Source organism: Apodemus sylvaticus, chromosome X, assembly GCF_947179515.1.
Source record: "Apodemus sylvaticus chromosome X, mApoSyl1.1, whole genome shotgun sequence".
NCBI lineage: Eukaryota > Metazoa > Chordata > Mammalia > Rodentia > Muridae > Apodemus > Apodemus sylvaticus.
In genome coordinates this window covers 95,322,475-95,345,669 of record NC_067495.1, presented here as the reverse complement: position 1 = coordinate 95,345,669, position 23,195 = coordinate 95,322,475, and the positions used below count along the sequence as shown (strand labels likewise).

General features: G+C 35.9%; 1 pseudogene; it reads left to right on the top strand.

Annotated features, from left to right (window-relative positions):
* The first annotated feature begins 1,200 nt into the window (after positions 1–1,200).
* Positions 1,201–1,987, top strand: LOC127675630 (sentrin-specific protease 2-like; annotated as a pseudogene).
* The last annotated feature ends 21,208 nt before the right edge of the window (positions 1,988–23,195 follow it).

The following is a 23,195-nucleotide window of genomic DNA, read 5'->3' as shown; positions in this document are numbered from 1 at the left end:
CATGGGACTGTGTCTGGTGGAGGGGCATATATGTGGAGGCAAGGGGAGGAAGGAGGGGTTAGGGGTCTTTGGGGAGGGGGAAATTGGGAGAGGTTTTACCATGGCAATGTAAATGAAGATGATATTCAATAAAAAATAATATAAAATAAAACCACTCTTCTAGATGGAATTCCATGAAACAACTCTTTTTATTCCAGGGTAATAAGGGTTATTGAAGCTTTGTGGAGTGCACAGTGGTTTTCAAGGAGAGTGAAAACTTTTGTCTAGAGCTGAGGTATTAGGAATGCTTCATTTACATGAGGAGGAATTCTAGGTGCTTAAACATGTAATTCAGCCATGAGGTTTTGTGACTACCTAAGACAGACATGGGGAGTCTCACTGGACTACGTGGACCAAGGCATGCAGGCCTGGAACAGGGAGGGAGAGATCCTTACTTCTACCTGTCTCAAGGTGAGATTTTCAGGGTTTTGGACACCTTATTCTTTCTTCAGACCAGCTCCCTTGGTTTCAAGACTCATATGTCCCACACCAAGGGATTATTATATCTTATACCATACATATATTCAAACTATATAAATAAAAGATAATTTATAATGCTAAGTAATATATGTAAAGTTTGCAATATAGTGCCTCAATAATGATATAAATGTTAATCGTGGGATGACAATAATTGCTTCAGGAGCACAGTCACCAGAAACTGGCAGTGGCCAGACTCAAAGTGAAAAATGGAAAAGAGAGAATGGGAACCTATGGTGTTTCATGTTGTTTCTTAAATTTTGCTACACAGACAAATATACCACTATCTTAAATAAGATTACCTAAAGTTGAAATTAGTTTGGGGAAATATTAAGTTATTTAGGATTAAGTGAAATTTGAACCAGTGTATAACACCAGATTTGTTTTGTAATAATACTGATTTAATGTATAGAATGAAACCCAAAGTTTTAAATTGGCTATATGTGCATAAATCCCCATTTTAATTAAAATGTACTGTGATCTAGGAATGACAAATAAAAGTTAAAGACTACCTAGGCGTACTGACATAATAAATCATAAATGAATGTGTTTTTATGTTAAACATCCAGTTCAGTGTCATGGAGGATCAAGTATATTAGAAGAATGTCATATGTGTTAGTAAATTAACAAAAATGTATGCAGAGACTAGAGAGATGGCTCAGTGTTTAAGAGCAATGGAAGAAATGTTGTTTAAACCTTGAGGGAAGAAGGGGGAACCGCTTAGAGACAGACTAACCTAGAACACTAACTCAGATCATTTTGGATAGTGGAGGTGGAGATAGATTACTCCCCCAAAAGATGACAGTACTTGCAGCAGAGAAAATGCCTCTCAGACACCAAGAAAAGGGCAGAGAAGTGGATTAAATCCTTGATATTACAGAGGAAAAGGAGAAGGAAATTAAGAATGCATTGGGTCAAGAACCCCTAGAGGAAATTATAAGCAGCAGATTTAGGCTGCAAATCACCCTGACAGCTATCTAGACCCTAGAGAATGGTCATTGGCTCAATGGTGAGGTCATCAATTTCTACATGAACCTTCTGGTTGAGAGAAATGAAACCAAGGCAACCCAGTTCTTCATGTGTTTAGCATTTTCTTTTATAGCAAGCTAATTCGTAGGGGTTAAAGATATTTGAAAAGATGAACTCATGGAATCAATCTCTGAAAAGAGAACTTAACTTGGTGCCCGCTCACCAGAGCTTACATAGGAGCCCGGTGGGAATCAATTTAAAAATAAAAACAAAAACAAAAGCAAAGTATTGTATACCTTCAGTATACAGACAGACAGGGAAGACTATCTGTGACACCATTGGAGGAGATTCCTCAGAGACTGAATGGGAGTGATTTTGGAATGTTTACTTGCAAATATGCAAATTACACAGCTAGAAACCAACCTGTGACCTTTTTTCCAAAGAACACACCCATCTTCAAGAGAGGCTGTTATGGAAAATCCTGCACAGTCTCTTTCTGTAACAACATCCACTTGACTGCTATGGTTCCCACCCCTGTACTTTTCCATCCATTTTTCTAATATACCTAGGAGTATATTAGTAGTAGGAGTTGAAGAAGTTTAAAACAGGTACTGAGCTTTCTGATTAAATGTTCCCCACTATCTTAAATATAGTCCTGTCACAGGGCGGTGGTGGCACACCCCTGTAATCCCAGCACTCTGACGGATTTCTGAGTTCGAGGCCAACCTGGTCTATAGAGTGAGTTCCAGGACAGCCAGGGTTATACAGAGAAACCCTGTCTCGAAAAAAACAAATCCAAAAAAAACCAATATATATTCCTATCATGGGATGTGGGACTGCTGCTCTAATGCCATCTCTAGGATGCATGCAAATACAGCAACTTAGAAACTGCTGCTGTCCAACCCACTAGAGACCATGTGCTCTAGAAATATTTTTTATTTCTAGATCTAGTCAATGAATTGGTGTTTTTGTTTTACATTATTTGTTTGTTTTTTGTTTTCTTTTTATTGTGATTTGTTTTTTGTTGTTTGTTGTTATTGTTTGTGTTTTTGTGTTGTTTTTGTTTGTGTTTTATGTTTTATTATTTGTTGATTTGTTCATCTTTCTGTGGTTTTTGTTGTTGGTTCTTTTTGTTTTTGTTTTGTTGTTTTGGGGTTTTGTTTTGTTTCTTTTTGTGATGTACAATTCTGTATGCACTGATTCTCACACCGCAAAACTCTGATATTTATTATACAATGAAAACATCTTTTGTCCCTGTCCTCGCTGTTTCTTTTAGCATAAATACAGTAAGTTGAGTTTTTAACTATGGTGATGCTTGAATTAAATGACAAATTCAAATGCCTGAAAATTAGAATTTTATTTACGAATTTCATCTAGAGCATATCAGCATAAAAATGTCACAGACATGAAGTCATAGGAAGGGGAAGATTTGTTGTGTTTGCAACTCTGAGTTCTTGCCATTGTTTTGCTATAGTACATTACACAGAGCAGGAGAGAAGGTTATCTATGTCTAAGACATTATCTGATGACATTCTTAGCTGTTGCTTTGGTGAAAGCTAGCAGTCTGCTAAGGTGATAGTTTCAAAGTTATTTTATTTCTTATTACAAGATGCTAATTCAAAGTTACTAAGAGGCAATCTCCAGTGCAGAGTATGGCAAAGAATATCTGTGCTTGAAGTTGAAAACCTGTCCATGATAAATGGCCTCTGAACATATCAAATTCCAATCTCTCTGGCCAAATGACATTCCAACCTGTCTACCAGTCTGTGAACATGGAGGCTCCTTACAGGAGTCTTGTGTTTATCACCACACACTGCTTCTTATCTGGGGTTTTCTTTCTCATGGTTGATAAGCCGAGTCAGGGCTTTTCTCAACCATTTTTGAAAGAGACTTGATTTATAGTGTACCATATTCAATGTTGTCAAGTTATAGTTTTTGAGTTTTATATCAACAAACAGTTCCAGGACAGGGGTCTGTTAAAATCTTATCTCACTGGAGCTCAAACGATAGCAATTTAGTAGCTTTATTTTTCATTTCTTTTATTATTACATATTCTCTTCATCTACATTTCAAATGTTATCCCCTTTCCTGCTTTTCCCTCTGAAAACACCTTATTCCATTCCCCACTCTCTGTTCACCAACCCACTTACTTGTGCTTCCCTGTCCTGGCATTCCCCTACACTGGGACACTGAGCCTTCCTTGGACCAAGGGCCTCTCCTCTCTTTGATGTCCCACAAGGCAATTCTGTGCTACATATGCATCTGGGACCATGTGTCCCTCCAGGTGTACTCTTTGGTTGGTGATTTAGTCCCTGGGAGCTCTGGGGATAGTGGTTGGTTTATAATGTTGTTCTTCCTATGGGGCTCCATATAGCTGACTCCTGAGATGCTCTGCCAGTTCCTGACAAATACAGAGGTGGATGCTCTGAGACAACCATTGAACTGAGCATAAAGGTCCCCAGTGGAGGGGCTAGAGAAAGGACTGAAGGAGACAAAGCAATTCAGTTCCATTGCCAGATATTCTATTGGTACAATAGTATACCTTGTAAACACTTGTCTATAAGTGAATGTTGAAGGGGTTCTTTCAAAATCATAAAATCTGTATTTTATATTACGTTTCAACCAGAGATCTCATGCAAAATTATATTCCTTCAAGACAATGTGGAAATGTCTGTTTTCCCACACTTTGGAAATGATGCGGAACACTGATACCTTGGCTGAGTAAAATCATTTTCCATTAATTTTTGTTATAATGTGCATTCAAGCCATGGCTAGAATTCTATCCTATGGATATAAATTTTATTTTTCATAACACCATGGTATATAGAATATTCTAAGTGTCTCCACTGAGGATAGCATGCTGATAGTGTCCTCTCCAGATCTCTATACTCCATTAATTTTTTAATTTTATTTTATTTTTTATTTTTTTAATTTTTTATTTTCAATATTATTTGTTTACATTCGAAATAATTTTCCCTTTCCTGGTGCACCCTCCCAATCAGTTCCCTAAGCCCTCTTCCCTCTGGCCATTCTCTTATCAACCCCCTCCTACTTCTCTGTCCTGGTATTCCCCTACAATGCTGGAACAAACATTTTCAGGACCAGGAACCTCTCTTTCTTCCTTCTTGGAAGTCATTTGCAATGTGAATTATGTCTTGGGTATTCAGAGTTTCTGAGCTAATATCCACTTATCAGTGACTGTATTCCATGTGTGTTCTTTTGTGATTGGTTTACCTTACTTAGGATGATATTATCCAGGTCCAACTATTTGCCCAAGAATTTCATGAATTCCTTGTTTTTAATTGCTGAGTAGTATTCCATTGTGTAAATATACCACATTTTCTGTATCCATTCCTCCACTGAGGGACATCTGGTTTCTTTCTAGCTTCTGGCTATTATAAATAGGACTGCTATGAACATAGTGGAGCATGTGTCCTTATTGCATGCCAGAGAATCCTCTGGGTGGGTATATGCCCAGAGTGGTATTGCAGGGTCCTCCAGAAGTGTTATGCCCAGTTTTCTGAGGAATAGACAGACTGATTTCCAGAGTGGTTGTACCAACTTGAATTCCCACCAGCAGTGGAGGAATGGTCCTCCTTCTCCACATCCTCCCCAATACCTACTGTCTCCTGAGTTTTTAATCTTAGCCATTCTGAACGGTTTAAGGTGAAATCTCAGTGTAAAGAGCAGAGTACATGCCATCACTGCAAACTCTGAGGACCTTTGTGTTGCATGCCAATTGGTACTGAGGAAATTGGAGTTCCCTATTTAGATTTCTTAGACTTGTTAATAAATTAATTGAGAAATAGAGTCAGAAAGACAACTTTTATTCAAATCCAAGGGGAAAACTCCAGGGGAGGCAGGCAGTGTTTATATGTCTAGAGTAGGAAGCTAAAGAATATGGAGAAAGAACCACATTGTTACAAAGTTGCCATATGGCTAAGGAGGGTTGGGCAGCTATAGAGAAACAGCAAGAAAGCCAAAGGCATCAGAAAAAAAGACATGCTTAGGTTTGGGCAATTGTAAGAAGCCGAAAACTGAGAAAATACACTTTTCTGAGCAGGTCCTGCAATGCTGTGGGAAGAAAGTTCTACAAGGTTATTCAGAGTCAAGGGTGGGCTTTCTGAGAGCAACCGGCACATCATCCTGCTAGAGGTTAACTGGTTTTCCTATCTCCTCAGCATGGATTCAGGAAAATGAGACTGCTGGAGTGGTTGTCCCTTTCATAGGTGACCGACTAGCCTAGCTAAACTAACCCTTAGGGAGAGTAAGTAGCATTCATTCATAGAGCTGTTCACAAGATCCTGTTGCCAGTCACACCCAGAGGTGGATCCTATTTTCTTAATTAGATAGATATATTTTCCCTTAAACCATGTCAGCAGAGTTTTGATATCCATCCTAATAGACGCCAATACACAATCATAGACACACACACATACACACACATACACACACATACACACACATACACACACACACATACACACACACACACACACACACACACACACACACACAAGCCAGATAGTCTCTAAAAAACTTTTAAGAAAAGAGTTAAAATTTAGGAATAGGTAGTTGTCCATTTTCCCATGAATACACAGATCCTTTCCAGAGGTTATCCCCAGCAGCACTATTATCTGGAGAGGAGCCTCAGTCATGCCTTCCTTTATCCTTCAAGCTGAAGTGCTCACTTCAGAAAAGGGGGGGAGACAGAGTTCCCCTCTGGCATCCATGGTCAGTAGAACTAGGGAATTTCCTACTTGGAAAGGATTAGGTTGATTTTCTTTACCAACTGGAAGTTCACTGGAACTTAGGGCAGGAACTCAAGCAGAGCAGTAACCAGAAAGCTGACCTTGAAGCAGAACCCATGGAGAAACCCAGATTCTTCCTCCTGGGTTGTTCATTCAGGTTTCTTATACCATAGAGAACCACCTGTCCAGAGATGGCATCTTCCAGAGTGAGGAAGACACTTCCACATCAGTCATTAATCAAGAAAATTCCTCCACAGACTTGCCTATAGTCAGATGGGGATATTTTTTTCAATTGTAGTTTGCTTTCACAGATATTGCTCATGGCAAGGGGACAGAGAAAAACACCTACAGAGAACATGATCTTATTCAAAGTAAATTTTCTTACATTTATTTAGTTGTTTTTGGTATACATGCTCACACATGTGAGGGCAGAAGTGGCCATGCAAGGACTTGGTTCCCTCTTAACTACATATAGGTCCAGGCTATTAAACTCAGGTTGTCAGGCTTGGGGCACTGACTTTACACCTTGATCCAACCCTGTCTACTTTCTAATAGATTTTTAAGAAGATATGGCATACAATTTGAAGACAGTAAAGACATATCTGGTGAGTGAAAGGTTAGGAAAATCAAAATTATGTATGTGGAATTGAAATAATCAGGTTATGCTTTCATTTCCTAGCATCCATGTGGCTCCCTGCTTTGTCAACCTGAAGTGAGTCTGGATTTCATCTCTCAGCCTAAATTTCCAGAAGTAACCTTTGAAAGGCCTGAATCCTGAGTACACTACCAGGTGGCTCAAGCTATATAGGTGTTCACACTTCAGTTAGGCCTAAGAGAATAACTTGGGAAAGGGAATCAAACAAACAGCAATAACAGCACAACAGAAAAGCAGTAACCCTGGAATTCCACTTGACATTGTCTTGAACAGACATGTCAGGAATAATGTGAGTAGACCTGTCAGAGTAAGTTTAGAGTGGTGGTAACTTTAAACACTCAGTAACAGCTAAGAGCACTGGCTGTTCTTCCAGGGGATGTAGGTTTGATGCTTAACACCCATATAGGACCTCACACCCATTTGAAACCCTGCTCTAAGGGATCTTACACCCTACTGTGGCCTCTGAGGGCAAGTGCAGGGGTGACCGGGTACATAAACATTCATGTAGGCAAACACCTATGCAAATAAAAATGAATAAATCTAGAATAATGCATGAAAATGGCCAGGCTGTACGTACATTAGTTATTTTTGAGAATTCTAGACACAAATTTATTTTAGGCAAGGGGGTCATTTTTGGAAGCTTAAACAAAAGTTAATGCTAAGGTGACATATTCTAGGTAGGTATCATGTGATGATTGATGAGTATTCCATCCCAGAAGGCCACCAGTGACCAAGATGTCCCTTCTTGTGTGCCTTAGGAAGTCCTTGACATAGGAGCAATGGGATATCTCAGTGCCTGGGGTAACTACACTTAAGTGCATCTCCCAAATGAATTGTTGGAGGTCATATCAAGTCATGATGTTTGTGCAGCATTCTGATGTGACTCTCTGTGATATCCTGGATCCAGACAACTCCTGACACTATTGTTAAGTCTCTGCTCACTAGAGTCTCCCAGAGTAGTCTGGAAAGAGAAGTTGCCTCTTCTCCTTGATGTACAGGGAATTCAAATAAGGATCAATCTCCAATAGGAAGATTGCTTCAAACATCAGCATAGCAACTTTCATTGCATCAGGTCAGTTAACATAGACACAGCTTAACACACAAATGCTGTATAAAAAGAGTTAAATTCATTCAGAGCACACTCTCAAACACTAAAGGAGAAATCACCAGGACTGCTCCCTAGGGGAGCCCAGGATAGCATAGAGTGTTTCTCATGTGTTCACAAATTACAACAGAATTCCCCAAACAAAATTAGCTCTATTTAACATGTAAGAATGTTGATCATCTTCTCACAATAAAAACCAGCACCCACATGTTTATTCAAGTATCACACAGCAGAAATCACATCAGCTGGCATATAAGAGTTACTCAACATGAACACCAACAGCTTCTATCCTACAAACCTGGAGGAGTTAAAGATTAAATTACCTTCAGATGGTTTCTAAACCAGGCAATGGTAAAAAGCAGTCAGATCAAGTGTTTGTTATTTAAAAACTAAAACTTAAAACATATATAAAACCTGTTATGTTGAATTTTTAAGAGAAAATAATACAGTTAAATATGTTTACGTAAAAATATCTAAAATAATTAAAAGGGGAATCATGAAGATTTTATGATAAATTTGAAGATTTACAATGATATATTTCTGATGAAGTTGAAATAATACATAGAAAAACATGCTAAATTTGAATTACTTCATGAAAAATTATAGAGATAAAATGGTAGACATAAAAACATTACTAAATTAATTGAAACAGGTATTATAAATATTTTCTGTTAAAATTCATGTTTTACATAAAAAATATTTTTTGAGAAATTGAAGAAATATATAGAAAAATCATTAGAAGGTTAGCAAGTAAAATGATGTTCATAAACAGGTTGAATTAAAAAACCTTCTTAAATGAATTGAAAGAGGAATTATAAACATTTTCTGATCAAATTCAAGATTGTGATAAAATTATAGAAATAAATAGAAAAAATTATTTAAAATATTTTCAGAGAAAATATTACAGTTAAATTGGTTGATATATACAACATTTCTAAAATAATTTATAGAGGAATAAATTTTTGACAAAATTGAAGATTCACATGGAAAACATTACTGAAAAAATTGAAGATATATATAAAAAATCATGTTAAATTGAAGTTTTTCAGGAAAATTTATAGAGATAATAGCAGACATAAAATATTACTAAATTAATTTAAGAATGTTTTATAAACATTTTCTGATATAATTGAAGTTTTACTTGGAAAATATTTCTAAAAAATTGAAGAAATTAATAAAAACATTGTTAAATGGAAGATTATCATAGAAAATCATACAGACAAAATGGTAGCCATAAAAAATGTTGTTAAATTATTTGAAAAAAATATAGAAATATTTTCTGAAAATATTGAAGATTTACATGGAAAATATTTCCGATAAAATTGAAGAAATATATAGAAAATGTGCTGTATTGGATATTTATAGAGAAAATAATACAGTTAATATTGTTAACATAAAAATATATAGAAAACATGTTAAAATTGAAGATATTTATAGAAAATAATACAGATAAGTTGATTGATATAAAATAAAATTAAGGAAATATATAGAAAAACATGTTAAATTTGATTTTCATGTAAAAGTTTACAGATAAAATTGTAGACATGAAAAATTAATTGAAAGAGGAATTAGAAAACTTTTTTGATAATATTCAAAGTGTTTTTGAAAATTATTTCTGATAAAATTGAAGAAATACAAAAAGGACATAAAAATGATGATATTCATGAAAAATTAAGGAGAATTGTCAAACTACATAGAAAAAATTTTAAACTTGAAGAAATTCCTGGAAAATTATATAGATAAAATATAGACATAGAAAAATCTCTAAGTTTATTGAAGTAGAAACTTTCATAATATTGAAGAGGTTAATGGAACAATAATATAGAAAAATATGTTAAAATTGAAGACATTCATGGAAATTATACAGATAAAATATTAGATATAAAAAGATTCATAAATTAATTGGAAAAGGAATCTGATGTAATTGATAAAAGTTTTACAGAAATATTTCTTATAAATTGAAGAATTATATAGAAAAATATGGTAAGATTAAACATTTTCATGGAAAATTATTCAGGTACAATTGTATTCAAAAATATTTCTAATATAATTGAAAAAGGAATTATAAATATTTTCTGATAAAATTGAAGATTTACATGGAAAATATTTCTGATAAAATGGAAGAAATATACAGAAACATTAATAAAATTGAATATTTTTTCATGATTTAATGTGTTTTATTTACATGGAAAAGCTCATTGTCCCTGGGACCAAGATGAATAAAACAGCCAAAGATTAATTCAACCACAGGAGAGAAATGAAACAATCAGAGACCTGGTATGCACAATATATACATGGCTGCTTCTGTGCACCGTGGCAGATTGTTTTGCAGTAGCTGTTTTTATGAGTATAGAGTATTTAGTCTAAAATAAAAGTAAAATGAATAGTACAATAAATATATAAAATAGGTACATACTCATGTATTAATAGGGATATTGTTTTACTATACTTAATTGTATATACTATGTATGACTGCCATTGCAGATTTATTTTCACCAATGTAATCATAATGCATAAATAATAATTTGTGATATGGGAATTGATGTTATGTTTCTATGTAGTAGAAAAATCTTCCAAGTAAACTTATGATTTTTCTTGCAACACAGGCAACAATAGTAAATGCTAATGGTAACAATGCCAGCTAGACAAAGAAAAGCATTGGGTCTCACTAAGCTTACATGCTTCACTCTAATTTTACATGCAAGCCTGTGCTATCCCTATGCTGAAGATTATTTCCAAGACCATTTGTGCTTAGAAAAGCATATTTCTAGAGCTTTAAGCAGAGTATTCTTAATTTTGTATGATTTTAATTTGGTGACTTACTTGTCTTCAGACTTAATTAATTAGAAGAGAGCCTCATAATGTCAGGATCACAGGATCTGTGACAGAGCTAGTGCTGTGGTATAAATCAGTTTGAAGAAGACTTTTATTTATATATTATATATTTTATTATAATTTTTATTTTCTATATTCTTTGTTTACATTCCAAATTATTATCCCTTTCCCAGTTCCGCCCTCCCCATAAGCTCCCTAAGCACTCTTCTCTCTGCCCATTCTCCTATCAACACCCTCCTACTTCTCTGTCATGATAAAATTATACACATAAAATCATTGTCCAAAAAACATTTCTAAATTACTAGAAGATTATTAGAAAACGAGTTAGAAACAATGTCTATTTTTTTTTTTTCATTTCTTGCTTTCTTTCTTTTTTTTTTTTTTTTTTTTTGGATTTTTGGATTTGGTTTTTTCAAGACAGGGTTTCTCTGTATAGCTCTGGCTGTCCTGGAACTCACTCTGTCAACCAGGCTGGCCTTGAACTCAGAAATCCGCCTGCCTCTGCCTCCCAGAGTGCTGGGATTACAGGCGTGTGCCACCACTGTCTGGCTAACAATGTCTATTTTAAATGAAAAAGTTTTTTGAAAATATTTTGGATAAAATTTAGATGTATAGAAAAAGTATTAAAATTCAAATATTTAATAGAAAATTATACAGATAATTTGGTTGATATAAAACATTTCTAAATTATTTGAAAACTGAATTAGAAACATTTTCTGATATAATTCTACTTATTTTTTGAAAATATTTCTGATAAAATTGAAGCAGTATATTAAAATGGGTTAAAATTGAAGATTATCATAGAAAATTATACAGATAAATCATAGGCATAAAATACTTCTAAATTAAGGGGGAAATGAATTAAAAATATTTCTGATGAAATTGAAGAAATATCTAGAAAAAAATGGTAAACTTGAAAATTTCCATGGAAAAATATACAAATAAAATGATATTAAAAACATTTCTTATATAATTGATAAAGGAAATAGTAACAGTTTTTCATAAAATTGAAGATGTTGATGTAAAATATTTCTGATAACATTGAAAAACTACAAAGAAAAAATATTAAAATTGATGATTTTCATGGAAAATTTTACAGATAAATTGGTAGACCTAAATGCCATTTCTTTTATAATTGAAAAAAGAAATAGAAATATTTTCTAATAAAAATAAAGATGTTGATGGAAAATATGTCTGTTAAAATTCAAGAATCATATAGAAAAAGGTTAAAAATTGAAGATGTCCATGAACAATTATGTACATAAAATGGTAGACATAAAAACATTTCTAAATTAGCCGAAAAGGAATTAGAACAATTTCCTGATGTAGTTGAAAATGTTTTTGGAAAATATTTATGATAAAATTGAAAAATTATATAGAAAATGTATTAATGTAGATTTTCATGGAAAATTATTTATATTAAATGGAAATCCTTAAATATTTTCTAATAAAATTGAAGCAGGAAGAAGAAACAATTTCTGATAAAAATTAAAGAATTGCATGGAAAATATTTCTGATAAAAGTGAAAAAATATTTAGAAAAATGTGTTAAAATTGAAATTTTCCATTCAAAATTATACAGATAAATGGTTTGACATAAAAATTATCTAAAACAATTGATAGAAAATTATGAACAGTTTCTAACAAAATTAGAAATTTACTAGGATTATATTTCTCTTAAAATTGAATAAATATGGAGGAAAACATTTTATTATTGAATAATTTCAAGGAAAAATTTTCATATACATTGGTAGACATAAAAACCTAATTAATTGAAAAAGGAAGTAGAAACATTTTGTGATAAAAATAGAATATTTTCATGGAAACTTATACTACAGGTAAAATGCTAGACATAAAAAGCATTTCTAATACAATTGAAAAATAGAAATATTTTCAGATAAAATTGAAGACGTTGATGTATAATATATTTTTTAAAATTGAAGAACTATATAGAATAAGTGTTAAAATTGAAGATTTTCATTGAAAAATATATATAAAATTGGTAGACAAAAATTTTTAAGTATATGAAAAAGGAAACTAGGAGCATAATCTTACATATTTGAAAAAGGTTCTGGAGAAAATTTCTGAGAAATCTAGGAAACTTGCAGGAAAAGGTTAAAATTGAAGATTTTTATGGAAAAATTATACAGAAAAAATATTGGACATCAAAACTTTGTTAAACTAATTGAAAAAGGAAGGGGAAGATTTTCTGATTTAAATTGAAGATTGATATGGAAAATATATCTGATAAAATTGAAAAAAATATAAAACATGTTAAAATTGAAGATTTTTATTCAAAATTACACAGATAAATTGGTTGAGATAAAAAACATAAAGGAAGACCTATCAGAATTACACAAGATTTCTCACTAGAGACCATGAAAGCTAGAAGATTCTGGGAGATCTCAGGCAGACTCTAAGAGAACACAAATGCCAGCCAAGACTACTATACCCATCAAAACTCTCAATCACCATAGATGGAGAAACCAAGATATTCCACGATAAAACCAAATTTACACAATATCTTTCCACAAACCCAGCCTTACATAGGATAATAGGTGGAAAACGCCAATACAAGGAGGTAAACTATACCCTGGAAAAAGCAGGATAGTAACCTTCTTTCATCAAACCCAAAAGAAGATAATCACTCAAACATAAAAATAACATCAAAAATAATAGGAAATAATAGTTACTATTTCTTAATATCTCTTAACATCAATGGACTCAATTCCCCATTAAAAAGACATAGACTAACAGACTAGATGTGTAAACAGCATCCTATATTTTGCTGCATACAGGAAACACACCTCAGTATCAAAGACAAACACTACCTCAGAATAAAAGGCAGTAAAACAAATTTACAAGCAAATGGCCTCAGGAAACAAGCCAGAGTAGCCATTCTAATATCAGATAAAATTGATTTTAAACCTAATGTCATCAATAGAGACACAGAAGGACATTTCTTACTGGTCAAAGTAACCCCCCCCCCCCAAGAAGAACTCTCAATTATGAACATCTATGCTCCAAATGCCAGGGCACCCTCATTCCTAAAAGAAACTTTACTAAAGCTCAAAGCACACATTGCACCTAACCCAATAATTGTGGGTAACTTCAACACTCCACTCTCCTCAATGGACCAATCAGGAAAGAGAAACTAAATAGGGACATAGTGAAAATAATTGAAGCTTTGGAACAGTTTGATTTAACATATATATATCTTTTTTTTTGTCACCTCATGGTACCTTCTCCAAAATCGACCATATAATTGGTCACAAGACAGACCTCAACAGATATAAGAAGAACAAATTAATTCCATGCCTCCTATCAGATCACTATGGATTAAGACTGGTCTTTAATAGTAATAAAAACAACAGAAAGTCCACATACACATGGAAGTTGAATAATACTCTACTCAATGATAACTTGGTCAAGGAAGAAATAAAGAAAGAAATCAAAGACTTTTTAGAATTTATTGAAAATGAAGTCATAACATAACCAAATTTATGAGACACAATGAAAGCAGTGCTAACAGGAAAACACACAGCTCTGAGTGCCTCCAAAAAGAAAATGGAGAGTGCATACACTGGCAGCTTAACAGTACACCTGAAAGCCATGGAACAAAAGAAAGCTAAATCACCTAAGAGGAATAGAAGACAGGAAAACATCAAACTCAGGGCTGAAATCAATCAAGTAAAAACAAAGAGAACCATGCAAAGAATCAACAAAACCAGGAACTGGTTCTTTGAGAAAATAAAAAAGATAGATAAACCATTAGCCAGACTAATCAGAGAGCACAAAAACAGTATTCAAATTAACAAAATTAGAAATGAAAAGGGAGATATAACAACATAAACTGAGGAAAATCAAAAAAATCATCAATTTCCTACTACAAAAACCTATACTCAACACAACTCGAAAATCTGGATGAAACGGATAATTTCCTAGACAGATATCAAATATCAAAATTAAATCAGGATCAAATGGATCATCCAAACTGTCCCATAAACCATAAAGAAATAGAAGTGGTCATTGAAAGAATTCCAACCAAAAAAGCACAGGACCAGATGGTTTTAGTGCAGAATTTTATCAGACCTTCAAAAAACACCTAACACCAATACTCTTCAAACTATTCCACAAAATAGAAACAGAAGGAACAGTATCCAACTTGTTCTATGAAGCCACAATTACACTGATACCAAATCTACACAAAGGTGCAACAAAGAAAGAGAACTTCAGACCAATTTCCTTAATGAATATCAATGCAAAAATAATCAATAAAATTCCTGCCAACACATCCAAGAACACATCCAAGAACACATCCAAATGGTCATTCACCATGATCAAGTAGGCTTCATCCCAGTGATGCAGGGATGGTTAAATATACAGAAGTCCTTCAATGCAATCCACTACATAAACCAACTCAAAGAAAAAAACCACACGGTCATTTCATTAGATGCTGAAATGCATTTGAAAAATTCAGCATCCTTTCATGCCAAAAGTCTTGGAAAGAACAGGAATTCAAGGACCATACCTAAACTTAGTAAATGCAATATACACCAAACCAGTAGCAAACATCAAACTAAATGGAAATTTGAAACAATCCCACAAAAATCAGGAACTAGACAAGGCTGCCCCCTCTCTCCATATATTTTGAATAGAGTACTTGAAATTCTAGCTAGAGCAATTAGACAACATAAGGAAGTCAAAGTGATACAAATTGGAAAGGAAGAAGTCAAACAATCACTATTCATTGATGTTATGATAATATACTTAAGTGACCCAAAAACCTCCACCAGGGAACCCCTACAGCCGATAAACAACTTGAACAAAGTGACTGGTTATAAAATCAACTCAAGCAAATCAGTTTTTTCCTATACTCAAAGGATAAGCAGGCTGAGAAAGAAATTAGGGAAATGACACACATCACAATAACCGCAAACAATGTAAAGTATCTTGGTGTGACTCTAACCAAACAAGTGAAAGACCTGTAAGAAAAGAAATACAGGTGTCTGAAGAAGGAAATCTATGAAGATCTAAGAAAACGGAAAATTCTGCCATGCTCCTGGATTGGCAGGATTAATATAGTTTAAATGACCATCTTTGCAAAAGCAATATACAGATTCAATTCAATCCACACCAAAATCCCAACTCAGTTCTTCATAAAGTTAGAAAGAGCAATTCTCAAATTCATCTGAAATAACAAAAAACCCAGGATAGTTAAAACTATTCTCAACAGTAAAAGAACTTCCAGGGGAAACTGTATCCCATACCTCAAGCAGTACTACAGAGCAATAGTGTTAAAACTGCATGGCATTGGTGCACTGACAGGCAGGTAGATCAATGGAATAAGATTGAAGACCCAGAAATGAACCCACACACCTATGGTCACTTGATCTTTGACAAAGGCGCTGAAACCATCCAGTGGAAAAAAGATAGCCTTTTCAACAAATGATGCTGGTTCAACTGGAGGTCAGCATGCAGAAGAATGCAAATTGATCCATTCTTATCTCCTTGTACTAAGGTCAACTCCAAGTGGATCAAAGGCGTACACATAAAACCAGACACACTGAAACTAGTAGAAGAAACAGGGGAAGACCCTTGAGGACATGGGCACAGGGAAAAAGTTCCTGAACAGAACCCCAATAGCTTATGCTCTAATATCAAGAATTTTCAAATGGGACCTTATAAAATTACAAATTTTCTGTAAGGCAAAGGACCGTGTCAAAAGGACAATAGGACAACCAACAAATTGGGAAAAGGTCTTCACCTACCCTACGTCCAGCAGAGGGCTAATATCCAATATATACAAAGAACTCAAGAAGTTAGACTCCAGAGATCCAAATAACCCTATTAAAAATGGGGTACAGAGATAAACCTTGAATTTTTACCTGAAGAATTTCGAATGGCTGAGAAGCTCCTTAAGAAATGTTTGACATCATTAGTCATTAGGAAAAAGCAAGACAAAACAACACTGAGATTTCACCTCACACCAGTCAGAAGGACTAAGACTAAAAACTCAGGAAAGAAAGTGTTGGCAAGGATGTGGAGAAAGAAGAACATTCCTCCTCTGCTGCTGGGATTGCAAGATGGTACAACCACTCTTGAAAGCAGTCTGGCAATTCCTCAGAAAACTGGGCATGGCACTTCTGGAGGACTCTGTTACACAATTCCTGGGCATATACCCAGAGGATTCCCAGTCATGCAATAAGAACACATACTCCACTTTGTTCATAGCAGCTTTATTTCTAATAGCCAGAAGCTTGAAAGAACCCAGATGTCCCTCAATGGAGGAATGGATACAGAAAATGTGGTATATTTTTACAATGGAATACTATTCAGCAATTAAAAACAATGAATTCACGAAATTTTTAGACAAATGGTTGGAACTGGAAAATATCATCCTTAGAGAGGTAACCCAAACACAAAAGAATATACATGGTTTGCAATCACTGATAAGTGGATATTAATTAGCCCAGAAGCTCTGAATACTCAAGACACAATTAACATATCCAATGATTCCCAAGAAGGAAGAAGAGGGCCCTGGTCCTGGAAAAGCTTGATCCAGCATTGTATGGGAGTACCAGGACAGAGAAATGGGATGGGGGAGATTGGGGATTGGGCAGAGGGAAGAGGGCTTATCGTACATATAGGGAGGTGGGAACCGTGAAAAGGGAAATCATTTGGAATGTAAACAAGGAATATAGAAAATAAAAAAAGAAGGTAGTTAAATTTATAGATACCCTAGTTAAAAGTCTAAGCCAATTAAAAGCAACCATGAGAGTACAAAAATGTTTACGTACCTTACAAAAACCAAACATACAAACAAATCAACAACAACAAAACATTGAAAAACACACCTACACATGGACTTTGAACACTGCTCTTCTCAATGATAACTTGGCCAAGGAAGAAATAAAGAAAGAAATTAAAGACTTTTTAGAATTTAATGAAAATGAAGACACATAATACCAAAATTTATGGTACACAATGAAAGTAGTGTTAAAAGGAAAACTCTTAATGCCTCCAAAATGAGAATGAAGAGAGCTTACATTAACAGCTTGACAGTGCACTCGAAAGCTCTAGAACAAAAAGAAGCAAATATACCAAAGAGGAGTAGATAGCAGGAAATAATCAAACTCAGGACCAAAATCAACCAAACAGAAACAAGAAGTATACAAAGAATCAACAAATTAAGGAGCTAGTTCTTTTAAAAAAATAAACAAGACATATATACCATTAGCCAGACTAACCAGAGGGTATAGAGACAGTATGCAAGTTAATAAAATCAGAAATGAAAAGGGAAACATAACAACAGATACTCTGGAAATCCAAAAATTCATCAGATTCTATTACAAGAGTTTATACTCAACAAATTTTGAAAATCTGCATGAAATGAACAACTTTCTAGATATATACCAGGTGCCAACTTTAAAACAGGATCAGATAAACCATCTAAATAGTCCCATAAGTCCTGAGGGAATAAAAGCAGTCATTAATAGTATCCCATAAAAAAAAAAAAAAAAAAAAAAAAAAAAAAAAGCCCAGGACCAGATGGGTTTAGAAGGAAATTCTATCAGCTCTTCAAAGAAGAGTTAATTCTGATACTCTTCAACTTTTCCACGAAATAGAAACGCAAGGAACACTACCCACCTCATACTATGAATCCAAAATAATGCTTATACCTAAACCAAACAGAGACCAAACAAGGAAGGAGAACTTCAGACCAATCTCCCTCAGCAATATTGATGTAAAAATACTGAGCAAAATTCTGGCCAACCAAATCCAAGAATGCATCAAAATTATAATTCACAATGATCAGGTAGGCTTTATCCCAGTGATGCAGGGATGGTTCAATATATGGAATTCTGTCATTGTAATGCAGTACATAAACAAACTAAAGGAAAAAAAAACATGGTCATTTCATTAGATGCTGAAAAGACTTTTGAGAAAATCAAACACATTTTCATGATAAAAGTCTTGGAGAGATCAGGAATTCAAGTCCTGTACCTCAACATAGTGAAAGCATTATACTGCAAACTGGTAGCCAACATTAAGTTAAACAGAGAGAAACTTGAAGAAATCCCACTAAAATCGGGGACCAGACAAGGCTGCCCACTCTCTCCCTATCTATTCAATATAGTACTTGAAGTCCTGGAAAGAGCAATCAGGCAGCAAAAGGAGCCCAAGTGTATACAAATTGGAAATGAAGAAATCAAGATATCACTATTTGCAGATGATATGATAGTATACTTAAGCAACCCCAAGCCTTCCACAAGAGAACTTCTTTCTAAAGCTGATAAACAACTTCAGCAAAGTGGCTGGATATAAAATTAATTCAAGCAAAGCAGTAGCCTTCTTCTACTCAAAAGATAAACAAGATGAGAAAGAAATTAGGGAAATAACACTTTCACAATAGTCTCAAATAATATTTCATTTCTAGATATGACCCTAATGAAGCAAGTAAAAGATCTGTATGACAAGAACTTCAAGTCTCTTAAGAAAGAAATTGATGAAGGTATCTGAAGATGGAAAGACCTCCCATGTTCATTAATTCACAGGATCAATATAGTAAAAATGCTCATCTGCTGAAACAATCTATAGACTCAATGCAATCAATGCCCATCAAAATCCCAAATCATTTCTTCTATGTCTAGAAAGAGAAATTCTCAAATTCATCTGGAATAACAAAAATCCCAGGATAGCAAAAGCTATTCTTCACAATAAAAGATCTTCTGGGAGAATCACCATCCCTGACCTCTAGCTCTAATACAGAGCAATAATGATAAAAACTCTTTGGTATTGGCGCCTGAACGTGGGAAGACCTGGTACGGGAGAATTTCCTGAGGTAACCCTATCCAGCGAAGCTTCGCAAGAAAGGTGATAAGTGGTATCCGCACGGTAAGCAACATAGAGGTCAAAACTAGCGCTAATGAATTCGTGTCTATTGTTGTGAGTGCAGGAAGGATACGGTTTTTCAAGCAAACTGTGCGGGCCCGGCACAGTGGCTGCTTGGGTTAAAAGGATAGAGAAAATGGGACAGGAAAGTTCGCACGAGAATTGCGCACGCAACATTCAAGAGTTGCTTCAGGCGAAAGGGATAGGGTTTGAAGAAGAAAGATTGGAGGATTTCTTGGACCTGATATATTCCTGTTGTCCTTGGTTCCAAGAAAAACGAACGTTAAATGAGAGAACTTGGTTGAGAATTGGTAATTCGCTAAAGGCAGCCAAGGCAGACAATATCACTCTCTGCCTCTGGACTCTGATTAAGGACATCATAGATGAAGGAACTTTGGAAGAATTAGGTGTTATTCAAGAAAATGAGGATTTTCAAGCAAAAGGCCTTGTAGAGAGGATCCCTGTAATAGAAGATTCTCCACAAACTAAGTCTCATGAACACAGAGACAGTTCTGATGAGTCTATTGTAAGAAAAAAAATAGCTCATCCCGAGAAAGGAGCGATTGAAGTTCATGGGGAAAGTTGGCCCCCCGTAGCGCCATCTGCTCCGCCTGTGACCTTGATGGCAGAGGCCGAGATCCAGAAGGACATGCAATTACAAAAGTTAGAGTTTGAAATTAAATTGCAGAGATTGACTAATGAGTTACAGGAGCTAAAAAGGGTCTCTAATACTAGAGAGAACAATAACTCAGAGACCTGCCAGTCGCCATTAGAAAGAGTTATAAACCAGGCCCGTGGGGAGGGGCAGGATACGTCAGAAATCTTAGCTTTTCCAGTCCTTGAGATAGAAGACCAGGACAATGTGATTAGACAATATCAGACCTTGGAATTTAAGGTGATAAAAGAGTTAAAGCTAGCCGTAGCCCAGTACGGCCCGACAGCTCCCTTTACACAGGCATTGTTGGATACTGTGATAGAGTCGAATTTAACTCCACAGGACTGGAAAACGCTGTGTAAAGCTACGTTGTCGGGGGGGAGATTTCTTGCTTTGGAGTTCTGAATGGTGTGAGGCTTGCAAAAGAACCGCCACCACGAACACTCAAGCGGGCCATCCAGAATGGAATGTGGAGATGTTACTGGGGGAAGGCCTATATGAAGGAAATAATAACCAGATTGGGTTTCCCATCGCAGTGTATGCGCAGATTGCGGTGGCTGCCCGCCGTGCATGGAATCTGTTACCAGCTAAGGGAGATATTAGTGGAAATCTAACAGCTGTGAAACAGGCTCCCGACGAACTCTTTCAGGATTTCGTAGACCGGTTGCTAAAAACGGCTAATAGAATTTTTGGAAACTCTCAGGCAGAGAATCCACTGGTTACGCAGCTAGCCTATGAGAATGCTAATGCGGCCTTCCGGGAAGCCATTAGACCCCAGAGGGGAAAGACAGACCTAGCCGGTTACATTCGTCTTTGTTCTGAGATCGGTCTGTCCTATAATCAGGGTTTAGCTATAGCTGCAGCGCTGCAGGGAACAACAATTCAGGGGATTCTTTCACAAAGACGAGGAAATAGGAGATGTTTTAAATGTGGTAGTCTGGGTCATTTTAAAAGTGATTGTCCTGATAATAAGCCCAGTATAAACGGACAATCAGGTGGTCCACCAGGAACATGCCATAAGTGTAGAAAAGGAAATCAATGGGTTAAGAGAGACAAGTCAAAAAATAACTTCCAAGGTAGACCCGTGTCGGGAAACGGGGGGAGGGGCCAGCCCCAGGCCCCGATGCATCAGACTGTCTGCGGGGCACAGCTACTGCCGAGCCAAGGAAATCCATCCTTGACCTCGCCAGAGCTACACCAGGAAGTGCAGGGCTGGACCTCTGTTGCGTGTGCCATGCCGTACTAGCTCCAGAGATGGGAGTTCAGGTTTTGCCCACGGGAGTCTTCGGACCATTACCCGAAGGCACTTGGGGATTGCTGTTAGGACGAAGCAGTTCTACTGTGAAGGGACTGCAGATTTATCCAGGAGTCATAGACAGTGATTATGAGGGAGAAATTAAAATTATGGCTGCTTCCTCTCGTGGTGTCATAACTATACCAGCTAATCAAAGAATTGCTCAGCTAGTTTTGGTCCCTTTACATCCACTGCCTTCCAAATTCATTAAAGATAAAAGAGGGGAGGAGGGCTTTGGCTCCTCCGGAGTGTTCTGGGTTCAGTCTATTACTAATAAAAGACCTAACCTTAAATTGACTATTGAAGGAAAGAGTTTTGAAGGATTAATAGATACGGGAGCTGATGTTACAATTATTAAGGGACAGGACTGGCCGTGTAAATGGCCATTGACAGAGACCCTAACGCATCTGCAGGGTATCGGTTACGCAAACAACCCCAAACAGAGCGCCAGACTTTTAACTTGGAAAGATGCAGATGGAAATTCAGGACAAATTCGGCCTTTTGTGATGCAGAATTTGCCTACTACACTCTGGGGTAGAGACTTGCTATCTCAGATGAATTTAATTTTGTGTAATCCTAATGAAATTGCCCCTAAGCAAAAGACAGTGTCGGAGGAATCCGTACCTACTCAGGGGCTTGGAAATGAAGGACAAGGCACTAGGAAGCTTAAAAACCCCCAGGCAAACCCTAACTCTAGAAGTCTGGGGCATTTTCAGTAATGGCCACTATCTTGCCTGCACCCCACGCCGATAAAATTCAATGGCTTAGCGACATTCCAGTGTGGGTTGATCAGTGGCCTTTAACTAAAGAGAAATTGGAGGCCGCCTCTCTGCTGGTGCAGGAACAGTTAGAGGCAGGACATTTAATAGAGTCATTATCTCCATGGAACACGCCAATATTCGTAATTAAAAAGAAGTCCGGCAAATGGAGATTGTTACAGGATTTAAGAAAGGTAAATGAAAGAATGTTGCCCATGGGAACCTTACAAGCGGGTCTTCCATCCCCCGTGGCTATTCCAAAAGGGTTTCATAAAATAGTCATAGATTTAAAAGATTGTTTCTTTACCATTCCTTTGCACCCTGAAGACTGCAAAAGGTTCGCGTTCAGTGTTCCTTCTATTAACTTTACAGAGCCTATGAAAAGGTTTGAATGGACAGTACTTCCCCAGGGCATGGCAAACAGCCCGGCTTTATGCCAGAAATTCGTAGCACAGGCCATTCAACCTGTGAGACAGAAATGGTCAGATATTTACTTTATCCATTTCACAGATGATTTTCTAATTGCAGGAAAAAATCCTCAGACCTTGCTTTTATGTTTTAGAGATTTGCAGCAAGCCCTGGTCGCTAAAGGGCTGCAGATAGCTCCAGAGAAGGTTCAGATCCAGGAGCCATATAATTATCTGGGTTTTAAACTTACGGACCAGTCAATTTTTTTCCCAGAAGATAATTATCCGCAGGGACAATTTGAAAACTTTAAATGATTTTCAGAAGTTATTGGGTGACATTAATTGGCTTCGGCCGT